Raw genomic sequence first — 12,123 nt, forward strand, 5'->3', positions numbered from 1 at the left:
GACACCTGTCTCGGGAAACGCCCAGTTTAGAAGCAAATCCCCATAGCAAACCTCTTCTACTCTGACAAGCAGAGATGTCAGCAGAGAGCACTGTTGCCAGACAGAAAACAACAACTCAACTTCAGCAGCTGATAACTATTGAAAGGATTAAGATTTGTTAACAGAAGTAATTTACAAATCTTTACTTTCTGGAGCCAGTTGATATAAAAAAAAAAAAAGTTTTTTCCTGGAATACCCCTTTAAGTTCCAGAGCAGTGTGTCTCCCACTGTTGCAAAACTACAACCCCCAGCATGCCCAGACAGCCTTTGGCTGTCCGGGCATGCTGGGAGTTGTAGTTTTGCAACAGCTGGAGGCGCACTGCTTGGGAAACACTGCTCTAGACATATCATCATAAAGCAGACCTTTGCCCTGTGAATACTCCTATTATTATTATCTGACTGCACAGGTCATAAAAAGAGCTATTCCAGTAGGAGAATTACACTGGGGGAAGTCTACATCGGCACTCCCCAACCTGCTCGCTAAAGGCATGATGGGAGTTGTAGTTTTGCAAGAAGGTCGCAGGTTGGAGATCACTAGGCTACATAATATACAGGCGAGCCTCACCTATCACTTACCAAAAGTCAGCTTATACATTATAGAAGCGCTGCCCCACCTAAATCTTGTTGGAGAGGAAAGCAGTATGCCACCCAGCTTTCCTAGTCTCCTGAAACCCCAGCAGTGATAGACTGTTCATTGCCCCTGCATGCCTCACTGCAGGAGCGCTGCCATGGCATTTCTCTGCCCCTCCATGGATGTCTTCTTTCCCCTCACTCACAAAAAATTCTCTCCCACTCCCTCTCTAACTATTCCCTGCACCTGCCTGCCGGACAGTTAAATCATACTTTACCATGACATTGGTCTGGCGGCAGGATATTTGAAATTCCCGAGCAATCTCCATAGCCAGAGTCTCGGTAAAGTATGATTTAACAGTCCGGCCTCTGCTGTTTTACTCTTGGGCTGCGGAGCTAAGGAGACTGCCCAGGAGTCTTAAACATCCAGTTGTCATATCACCATCATGGTAAAATATGATTTAACTGTCTGGGCTCTGCTGTTTTACTCTCGGGCTGCGGAGATTGTCAGGTACATTGCCGGATCATGTTACTCTTGGGTTGCAGAGACTTCCCAGGAGTCGTAGGGTGCGTTCACACTGAGTAATTCAAGAGGAATTTACTCGAGTAATTCCTCTTGAATTCTCCGCTTAGAAATAATTAACATCTGCATTGCCATTGACTTCAATGTATTTTACTCTGCACCGTTCACATTGCGGAAATTCCGCTCGCAGAATTCCGCCACGGAATTCCGTTCCGCCAGAAGAAAAAACATGTTCATTCTTCCTGCGGAATACGCGAGAAGTCAATGGTAAAAACATTTCCTCTTGAAATAGTTTCCGCATGGAATTTGCGCACAAGTTTTGCACAAAAAAATAAATATATAAATAAAAAGGGAAATTCCAATGGGTGGTTGTAGTCCAGCAAAAAAAAAAAAAATACAGTTTCCCACTATATTCCTTGTTGAAAATCTGCACAGAATTCCGCGTTAATTCTGCACGATTTTCGCGCAAATTTTGCACAAAAAAAAAATATAATAATTCCGTGGCGGAATTTTTTACGCAAGAATTCCTCTCCTATTCCTCAGTGTGAATGCACCCTTAAGCATCCTGTTGTCGAACCACCCTCATGGTAAAGTAGGATTTAACAGTATGGGCTCCGCTGTTTTACCCTCTAGCTGCAGAGATTGCCCAGGAGTTTTAAACATCCTGTCACTGGATCAAAGTCATAGTAAAGTATTATTTAACTGTCTGGGTTCCGTTGTTTTACTCTCAGGCTGCAAAGACTGTAGACATCCCTGAACCTTAATATATATATATATATATATATATATATATATATATTTTTTTTTTTTTTTTTTTTTTTTTTGACATAGAAGTAACATGTGTACCAAGTTTAAATGGAAATATCCCCAGCCGGATCAATGCACCTATGTAAGGCTGGGTTCACACTACGTTTTCTCCCATGCGGGAACGCATACGGCAGGGGGAGAGCTAAAACTTTGCGCTCCCGTATGCCTTTCTATGCGTATCCGTATGTCATTCATTTCAATGAGCCGGCCGGAGTGAAACGTTCGGTCCGGTCGTCTCATTTTTGCGCTGTATGCACTTTTTCCCTGGACCTAAAACTGTGGTCCGGCTGTAAAAGCGCATACGGCGCAAAAATGAGACGACCGGACCGAAAGTTTCACTGCGGTCAGCTCATTGAAATGAATTACATACGGGAGCGCATACGAAGGCATACGGGAGCGCGAGGTTTTAGCTCTCCCCTGCCGTATGCGTTCCCGTATGGGAGAAAACGTAGTGGGAACCCAGCCTAAGTCTTGATCCTGCAGTGACATATAAGGCTGTGTTCCCAATAGGGTTCCACACTTTGGTGTAAGAACAGTGCAGTCTCTTGTCATTAAAGGGGTACTCCATTGGAAAACATTTGATTTATTTATTTATTTTTTTATCAACTGATGCCAGAAAGTTAAACAGATTTATAAATGACGTCTATTTAAAAATCTTAATCCTTCCAGTACTTATCAGCTGCTGTATGCTCCACAGGAAGTTCTTTACTTTTTGAATTCCCTTTCTGTCTGACCACAGTGCTCTCTGCTGACACCTCTGTCCATGTCAGGAACTGTCCAGAGCAGGAGAGTTTTGCTATGGGGATTTGCTCCTACTGTGGACAGTTCCTGACATGGACAGAGGTGTCAGCAGAGAGCACTGTGGTCAGACAGAAAGGAAATTCAAAGATGAAAAGAACTTCCTGTGGAACATACAGCAGCTGATAAGTACTGGAAGGATTAAGATTTTTAAATAGAAATAATTTACAAATCTGTTTAACTTTCTGGCATCCGTTGATTAAAAGAGATCAAGACCCCATAAAAGAAGAAAAAAAGAAGAAAAAAAAAAGGATTAAAAGGGCCATAGACATCAAGGCAACATCTCCTTCACCCCCGTGAAGCGGCCGTGTAGCGAAACCTCCTCTTCTCTATAAGACCAGGAAACTATTGTTTGCACTGCTGGGAAATTTGCATCTTATGTGAATCCCCCTCCCACCCCACACAAAGATGTAAACAAAGGCTGATATGTACTAGGCTGGTTTAAACAGGTCTTACTACATGGCGGCATAGCACTGGGACAGTACAAGGATAGTCCGGCATTCGTATGCTTTTTTTGTGGCAGACTTTATTTAGGGTTCACATCCACCTAACACGGCAATGAGCGATACATCTGGACACGATCTGAAGCGATTTTTTACCTCTGATGAAGTGTTTTCCCAAGCTGTGTGCCTCCAGCTGTTGCAAAACTACAACTTCCAGCATGCCCGGACAGCCTTTGGCTGTCCGGGCATGCTGGGAGTTGTAGTTTTGCAACAGCTGGAGGTGCACTGGTAAGGAAACACAGCTCTGATGAAAACAATAAAAGTTTACATTCCCTGACAGCAAGCAGAAAACACAAAACCTGTGTCAACTAGAGACAATCTGGGCCTATTTTTTGAGCCTCTGATGCAAACAATGAAGATTTCCATTCACTAACAGCAAGCAGAAAACTTGTGACCATCAAAAAACCTAACCAATTTGGTTATCCTGGAAATGCCCCTGTGTCAATTGGACCGATTTTTTACCTCTGATACAGTGTTTTCCCAAGCAGTGTGCCTCCAGCTGTTGCAAAACTACAACGCCTATGGCTGTCCGGGCATGCTGGGAGTTGTAGTTTTGAAAAAGCTGGAGGCGCACTGGTAAGGAAATACAGCTCTGATGCAAACAATAAAGGTTTACATTCCCTGACAGCAAGCAGAAAACACAAAACCTGCATCAACTAGAGACAATCCAGGCCTATTTTTTGAGCCTCTAATGCAAACAATGAAGATTTCCATTCACTGACAAGCAAGCAGAAAACTTGTGACCCTCAAAAAAACCGAACCGGTTTTGTCATCCAGGAAATGCCCCTGTGTCAATTGGACCGATTTTTTACCTCTGATGCAGTGTTTTCCCCAAGCAGTGTGCCTCCAGCTGTTGCAAAACTACAACTCGCCAGCATGCCCGGACAGCCTTTGGCTGTCCGGGCATGCTGGGAGTTGTAGTTTTGCAACAGCTGGAGGTGCAATGGTAAGGAAACACAGCTCTGATGCAAACAATAAAAGTTTACATTCCCTGACAGCAAGCAGAAAACTCAAAACCTGCGTCAACTAGAGACAATCCAGGACTATTTTTTGAGCCTCTGATACAAACAATGAAGATTTCCATTCACTGACAGCAAGCAGAAAACTTGTGACCCTCAAAAAAAAACTAACTGGTTTTGCCATCCTGTGTCAATTGGACACGATCAGAATGGGTTTTGAGCATCTGATGCAAACAATTAAGGCATCTATTCACTGACAGCAAGCAGAAAAAGAAGCATATTAGAAAGATTCAAATGGGGGTGATCATGTCAGCCTGGACCCAGATACATATATATATATGAAATGTTTATGCCAATATGGCAGTAGGGTAGGGGATACAATGTTAGGGTAGGCAGCAGGGTCACATCTCACCTCTCAGGGCAGGCTCCCTGGCATCACCCCCTCTCCTGGTAAGAATGATGATGATGATGGCTGAGCTCAGCTGACTGCTGCCTTTGTGTACGATGAGGCCTCAGGCATGGGGGCAGCCCCTGCTCTCCTCTGTCTGCGGCTGCTGCAGTCTCCCTCTGGTCATGATGAGAAGCAGCTCAGGCTGGCAGGGATGCGGGCATAGCCGGGTGGGCACAGTGTCAGGCAGCAGGCGGCACAGGTGCAGCAGCGCCAGGATCTGTGTCTCTTTGGGAATCAGACAGCAGGTGACGTCACCGCCCTCCCCAGATACACAAGGCAATCAGCAGCCACTGCCAGCCGCTTCCGGGTTAGGTCACATGACCAAGAGGCTGCGTCATGTGATCGGGGAAAACACTGCGGGTGACCGTGGTCGCTTCAGGCTTTGGCGTCACGTGACCGTCGGCTCTTTTCCTCTTAGGATGCGTTCACACTGACACTACGTTTTTGCCATACTGTTTTCAATCAGTTTTTCTAAAGAAAACCGTATGGCAAAATAACGGATGGAACAGTATGGAAAAAAGTAAACCTTATGCGTTTTTAAACAGTATACTGCTTTTAAAAGTGCATACAGTTCCGTCAGTTTTTATAAAAAAAAAACATAAGTTTTTGAAAATGTTGTCAATTTTTAATGGGAGGGGTCTTGGGTGAGGACTTTAGTATTCAAATGCGCATGTGCAAAGTAAAAACATATACGTTTTTCCAGTATGGAACCGTATACATGTGCGTTTCCCATTGACGTCCATGTTAAAAAAAAACGTATGCGGTTGCAGTACGGTTTTTAAACCGAAGTCAAAACCGTGGTTGACCACAATTTTGTCTCCGGTTTAAAAACCGTACTGCAACCGCTTACGTTTTTTTTTAACATGGACGTCAATGGGAAACGCACATGTATACGGTTCCATACGGGAAAAACATATACGTTTTTACTTTGCACATGCACATTTGAATCCTAAAGTCCCCACCCAAGACCCCTCCCATTAAAAATGGACAACATTTTCAAAAACGTATGTGTTTTTTTTTAATAAAAACTGACGGAACTGTATGCACTTTTAAAAACAGTATACTGTTTAAAAACGCATACGGTTTACTTTTTTCCATACTGTTCCATCCGTTATTTTGCCATACGGTTTTCTTTAGAAAAATGGATTGAAAACAGTATGGAAAAAACGTAGTGTGAACCCAGCCTAATTCCGGAGGAATTTACTGGAGTAATTCCTCTTGAATTCTCCGCTTAGAAATAATTAACATCTGCATTGCCATTGACTTCAATGTATTTTACTCTGCACCCGTTCACACTGCATAAATTCCGGTCACGGAATTCCGTTCCGCTAGAAGAAAAAACATGTTCATCCTTCTTGCGGATTACGTGAGCAGAAGTCCATTGAAGTCAATGGTAAAAAAAAATAAAAATTCCGCTTGAAATAGTTTCCGCACAGAATTTGTGCGAAATTGGTGCGTAAATTCCGCAGGAAAAAAATTATAAATAAAAAGGGAAATTCCATTTAGGGGTTGTAGTTTAGCAAAAAATAAATAAACAGTTTCCTCCTATATTCTGGCCAGAAAATCCACGTTAATTCCGTGTGATTTTCGCACAAATTTTGCACAAATTTTACACGACAAAAAAAAAAAAAATTAAATTAAATTCCGCAGCGGAATTTCTGTGTGAGGATTCCTCTCCTATTCCTCAGTGTGAACGCACCCTTATGGTATGTTCACACTGAGGAATTGGAGAAGAATTTCCACAAGTAATTCCGCTCGCTTATTCCTCTCCGATTCATTCAGCAGTGCCAGACCCCATTGATGTGAATTGAATTCCGCTCCTCAGTTCACATGAAGAATGAACATGCTATTTCTTCATGCGGAATCCGCGTCTAAATTCCCATAGACCGCAATGTTAATTATTATTATTTTTTTGTCGAACGCGTTTTTGCACGGAATTCGCGTGGAAATTCCACGCAAAAAAAGAAAAGGGAAATTCTAATTGGCTGTTATTGTCCAGCTAGAAAAAAAAAGTTTCCTCCTATATTCTGCGTGGAATTCTGCGCAAATTCCGCACAGATTCCATGCGGAAGAAAAACGGAAATTCCGTGGCAGAATTTTTAAGCAAGAATTCCTCGCCAATTCCTCAGTGTGAACATGCCCTTACTCCTTTCCCGTTGGGAGTTTTCTTGTTTTTTGTTTATTTTTTTCCTTAGTTAAACTATCATTTTAAAGAAAAAATGATATCATTAAAATTAGTTTTTAATTAAAAAAAAGCTGAAGCTAAATCCCCATACATATACATTGCTGCAATTTTTAACCCATTACAGCAATGTACTCCAAGCGGTGGATTTTCGGCTGCCCAGGATTTATGGGAATTGTAGTTTTGGGTTGGCCAGAGAGCCACCGGTTGTGGAGTTATCTAGGATTAGGAAAACAGAACTGATTAAAAAATAAAAAAATAAATAAATGAATGAACAGCACCACCCCTGTCCTCAGGTTGTGTGTGGTATTGCAGATCAGTTCCAGTAAAGAGAATAGAGTCAAGTTGTAATACCACATACAACCTGATGACAGGGTGGCGCTGTTTTAAAAAATAAGTCAGCTCTGATTTTCTGTTCCTGGATAACTCCTTTAAGACTCAGTCTTTTCTGGGACAAATCTACCTTAACGACAATTGACGTAAATGTACGTCATGGTGCCGTGGTACTTAACGCACCATGGCGTACATTTACGCTCCGCCATGACCGCAAGCACCGGTCCAGTGCTCGCGTCATGTGCGGCAGGTCCCAGCTGCTATCACTCTCTCTTGACCATCTTGGACTTGGGACAGGACAGCTCCTAAGCTTTCAAAACTGAAATCAGTATATAGCCGGAATGGCTGACTGTAATCCGGATGCGCCAAGATGGGTGGCTTTGTCAGCAGATGTTTGAGAGCTTGAAATGCTGTTTCTTGTTCCTCGGCCCAGTTAATAGGTCTTCCATTGTAGTTCTCCTTCGCCGTTCCCCATAGGAGAGCTGTAAGGGGTTCTGCAATTTGGAGCGAATGTGGGATGAAAATTCGTGTGGGATGAACATTCAGATGTCCTAGGCACCTTTCCATCAGACGCTGGAACATAGCAGGGGCATTGCACAGCCCAAATGGCATACTTTTGAATTCAAACAACCCCATGGGTGTCACGAAGGCGGTCTTCTCCCGGTCCTCCGAGGTGCCACCCAGGGACTTCTTGACAGTTTGATACATGCCAGGCATGACCGGAAGGTGCCTCTCTTTGATAGGTGGGCTGTCACCTGTGAGGATACAGTGCTGGATCATTGAAGTCTTCCCAAAGTCGATCAGGTGTTCACTGAAAGCTTCATGATACCTCTTGGCGACGTTCACGACTCCATTGACCTGATCCTGTGGGGTAGTGGCATCCCCAACCTGGAGTTGTGTCCCCCATGGTTCTGGAGGATTAATACTGGATCCACTGATGACTTGGGCCGCACGATGTCGGGCCACCAGATGTTCAGTCACAATGTCTCTCGACTCTAGGAGGTACAACTGGGCTACTGTAGTGTATTTACATAAGACAGTAGCAGAATCAGACAGGTTCACTAGCCGTACTGGTACTCTTCCGTTTGAGACGGTGACGAGACTTCTCGCAGCTCGGACTAATGGATGATCTTCTAGCTGCATGGGTCCCAGCAGGGCCTGATAATCCCAATTCTTGATTCCAGGATGTGCACGGCACCATATGATGGTCTCAGTGTTGGGTTGCAGGGTCACAGATCTGATGTCTTGGACTCGTACTCTGCAGATCTCGCCTTGCTTGTTGGCAAACTACTGTTCTGCTTGTAGGACTTTCAGGTGGTGCTGCACAGCCTGCTGGTCTGAAGGGGGCATATGGGGAAGAGAGGCATACAAAGCATCTAGAATCTCAGTAAAACAATTTCTCACAATGGTTATCCACAATATAAATTCAGCAGACCCCTTATCTGTCACATTAGTTACAATCACTCCCTGCCCTGTAAGTACATGCTCTCCCAACTGAATGGTTGGCTCCCAGTATCCATGCCTGAGGACTGGTTGCCCATTACCTGCAACTACTCTGAAATTAACATCATCAGACTCACACAATAAACTAGAAATGCTGGTAGAAAACACGTTTAGATATGGTAGACACTTGTGACCCTGTATCTATTAAGGCTTCTAAAGGTACACCTTCTACGACAACCATTATGAGGGGGCAGGAGGCGACATGAAGTGAGAGTCCTGATTTAGGTCGCTCGGGGGTTGGACCAGATGAGTATTTTCCCGAGGGCCGTCCTCGACCTCAGGGTGAATCCGTTTAAATCCCAGCACTGCATTTTCCAATGGCAGGCTTGTTACAATAGGTGCAGAAAGGTCTCTGAGTCCCCGAATATCTATTGGATGGAGGATTATGGTAACTGGGGTTGCGGGGTGCAGGAGCACGGGCAGGTTTCCTAGGCAAGGACGGGTCAGGTGGAGCAGGCCGGGTGGCAAGCTCCTTACCAGCTTTAGTCAATTGCTCAATGTTCTGCTTAACACTTTGTAGCTCTGACAGTGTGGTGACTGGCAGAGTAGGTTGTACTAGGACGGAGACAGGGGACGGTGATGGTATAGGCCTGGCCATCGCTTCTAGTGGTTCCTCAGGGGAGTACAAACATCTTCAAACTCAGTCCTGGACTCAATCACTTGGATAGCCAGTCTCTTGAAAGCAGGAAATGACATGTTGGGATTTTGGACTGCTAACATTCTCAGTTGGGCCTTGTCCCACTTATTATGGGCCCCATCAATAAATCTGTCCATTAACACTTTGTTGCCCTGCTCAAGAGTTATACCATGTAACTTTTGGACAGACTCTAGGGCATTCTGTAGGGCTATGGCATATGCACTCAAGGTCTCATCTGAATTTTGTCACCTTTTATACAGCCAGAGACGTACCGCTGGTGGAGAATGTGACTCAAATACCTGATACAGTTCTTCGAAAATCTGTTCCATCATTGCCTTCTCAGATACTGGCCAGGTGCGGACTTCCTCTAATGCCGGTCCCTGGAGTTGTCCTGTTAGCAGTTGCACCTGTTGGTTAGGAGGGAAAGAGTAAAGGACAAACAAGCTCTGGATCCTCTCTTTGAAATTCCTCAGGGTGAAGGGGTCTCCATTATAGGTAGGAAGGACAGGGTTCCTTATGAATACCGATGAATACCCTGGAACACCAGGGTTATTGATGCTTGCAGGAGCAAGGACACTAGCTGCTGGAGTTGGAGGGGCACTGATGCCCGGTTGGTCTGTAGTGCTGGGTTCGGACATCTTGATTTTTGTGTGGGTTGTCGCTTTAAGGCAAATGAAGTGCATTCCCCTTTAAAAGAGCTGGCGAGGTGCTGCAGCAGCTTTGGTTTGGATGATGGCGGGTAACAACAGCAGACACTCCCCCTCTATTTTGCAGGTACCCGTTAACAGGAGACTTAATAACCAGACTTGTGGACAAGACCGGGATGATAGTAGCAGACTTGGGTACCGGAGACTCTGTATTGATGATCGGTAAGGCATTCAGGAGTTATGGTGCAGACTTTGCATACAACAGCCGGGCATGAACGCAGCAGCCAGAGCTTCCAAGATGGCTGCACCCAGGGAACTTCCTGTTTGGGTCCGGTCAGGAAAAACTTCCCCTGTGAAAAACATGGCGATACTTTTGGTTCCTCCTCACTGAGTTGAAGAGACGTCAATGCTGGGGAGTGACATGGCGTAGCTGCAACCACTTGCACGCATGGGAATTGCTGGACCAGATTAACCCCTTCAGGTACGGATTTTACACAGGGCTGCACAACTTCAACTCTGTTCACAATGGCAGACAATAAACGTTTTTTCACCTCCACCTTTATTTCACAAGCACCTCCCAACATATGAGTTTTCGCAGACAAAGTACCGTACAATTTTGGCACAATTTCTTTTCGCATCGGCGTGCAAATTTTCGGCAGTACAGACACAGTTGAGACTTGGGGGGTACTTTCGCATAAGGCGCACACCCGTATCCTGTTCGTAGGATGTTAAAAGTTGTGGTGAGGGTGTGATGAAGGGCAGATGTTATTACCCTTAGTATTCGTGACGCCAGGGCATGGTTATCCTTTACACCACCTGAGGTATTGCTGCTGGTTCCTGGGCCAGGCATGGAACAATGGCAGCTTTACTGAGGCAGACAGATGGTATAGTTTTTACAGCTCAGTTAGGCCCAAGGAGATGACCAGTGACTTTTAAGACTTTTGGCCTCGCTGGGACTTATAGTGGATTTGGACTCAATTAAGCAGTCCCACGTTTACTATAGACTTGACAATGCTGACTAGACTTCTCCCCTGTATTTGCTTACCAGGCTTTGATTTCACCTGAAGGTAGTTCACTGATGATGGAAGCGTGGCTGCGTGATTAGACCTTGGTCTCCCTCAGGACACCAGACACTCTCAGGTCTTGACTGTACTGCTCCTCAGCTTAGGCTGCATTCACACCTCGATTGCAGCCTACGGCTGGGGTAGGGGAAAACCGGGTGCTCCCATACCCGAGCCGGACCAGTATACTACGGTTTTAGGTCCGGTCACAAAAACGGATTCGGGGCAAAAATGAGCCAACCGGAGTCACTGTTTGGCTCCAGTCGGCTCATTAAAGTGAATGGATTTCAGTGCCGGTCCGGCTGGAGTACGGGAGTGCCCGGTTTTCCCCTCCCCCAGCCGGATCTGGCAACCGTAGTCTACAATCGTGGTGTGAAAGCAGCCTTAGACTCATCTCAGAACTGACTAGGCTAGCTCCTCCCCAGTATATTTGGGAGTAATTTGGAGGAGTCTCATAGGTCACCTACAAGTCACCTGGTCACTGGCACCTTCTTTGGTTACAGAGGCTTAGTAACAACATTTAAAGGGGTACTCCGCCCCTAGACATCTTATCCCCTATCCAAAGGATAGGGGATAAGATGTCAGATCGCCGCGGTCCCGCTGCTGGGGATCCCCGGGATCCCCGCTGCGGCACTGCGCTATCATTGCTGCACAGAGCGAGTTCGCTCTGTGCGTAATGACGGGCGATACAGGGGACAGAGCAGCGTAACGTCATGGCTCCGCCCCTTGTGACGGCCCATCCCCTTTATTCAAGTCTATGGCAGGGGGCGTGACGACCGCCACGCCCCCTCCAATAGACTTGTATTGAGGGGGCGGGCTGTGACATCACGAGGGGCAGAGCCATGACGTTACGCTGCTCCGTCCCCTGTATGGCCCGTCATTACGTGCAGAGTGAGCTCGCTCTGTGCAATTGTGGCAGCGGGGTGCCGCAGCGGCGATCCCAAGGGTCCCCAGCAGAGGGACTGCAGCGATCTGACATCTTAGCCCCTATCCTTTGGATAGGGGATAAGATGTCTAGGGGCGGAGTACCCCTTTAAAGGTATTGGGGTGTCCCGGTACTGCATCCTATCCGGTACCTGTGTATATAGGTCCCCATAGCCAGAGTCCCTA

General features: G+C 45.7%; 1 protein-coding gene across 2 annotated transcripts in view; it reads right to left on the bottom strand.

Moving 5' to 3' along the window:
• ABCA3 (ATP binding cassette subfamily A member 3) overlaps positions 1-12,123 on the bottom strand; it is a 96,388-nt gene that overhangs the window by 82,812 nt on the left and 1,453 nt on the right. Inside the window, exon 1 of one of the 2 annotated variants that reach the window (XM_056533607.1) lies at positions 4,612-4,947. The exons of the other annotated variant lie outside the window; for it this stretch is intronic. The gene's annotated coding sequence lies outside the window, so the exon portion shown is untranslated. Of the gene's footprint in view, positions 1-4,611; positions 4,948-12,123 lie in introns of those variants that run through there. 2 annotated transcript variants of the gene reach the window in all.

Source organism: Hyla sarda, chromosome 8, assembly GCF_029499605.1.
Source record: "Hyla sarda isolate aHylSar1 chromosome 8, aHylSar1.hap1, whole genome shotgun sequence".
In the NCBI taxonomy this organism is placed as follows: Eukaryota; Metazoa; Chordata; class Amphibia; order Anura; family Hylidae; genus Hyla; species Hyla sarda.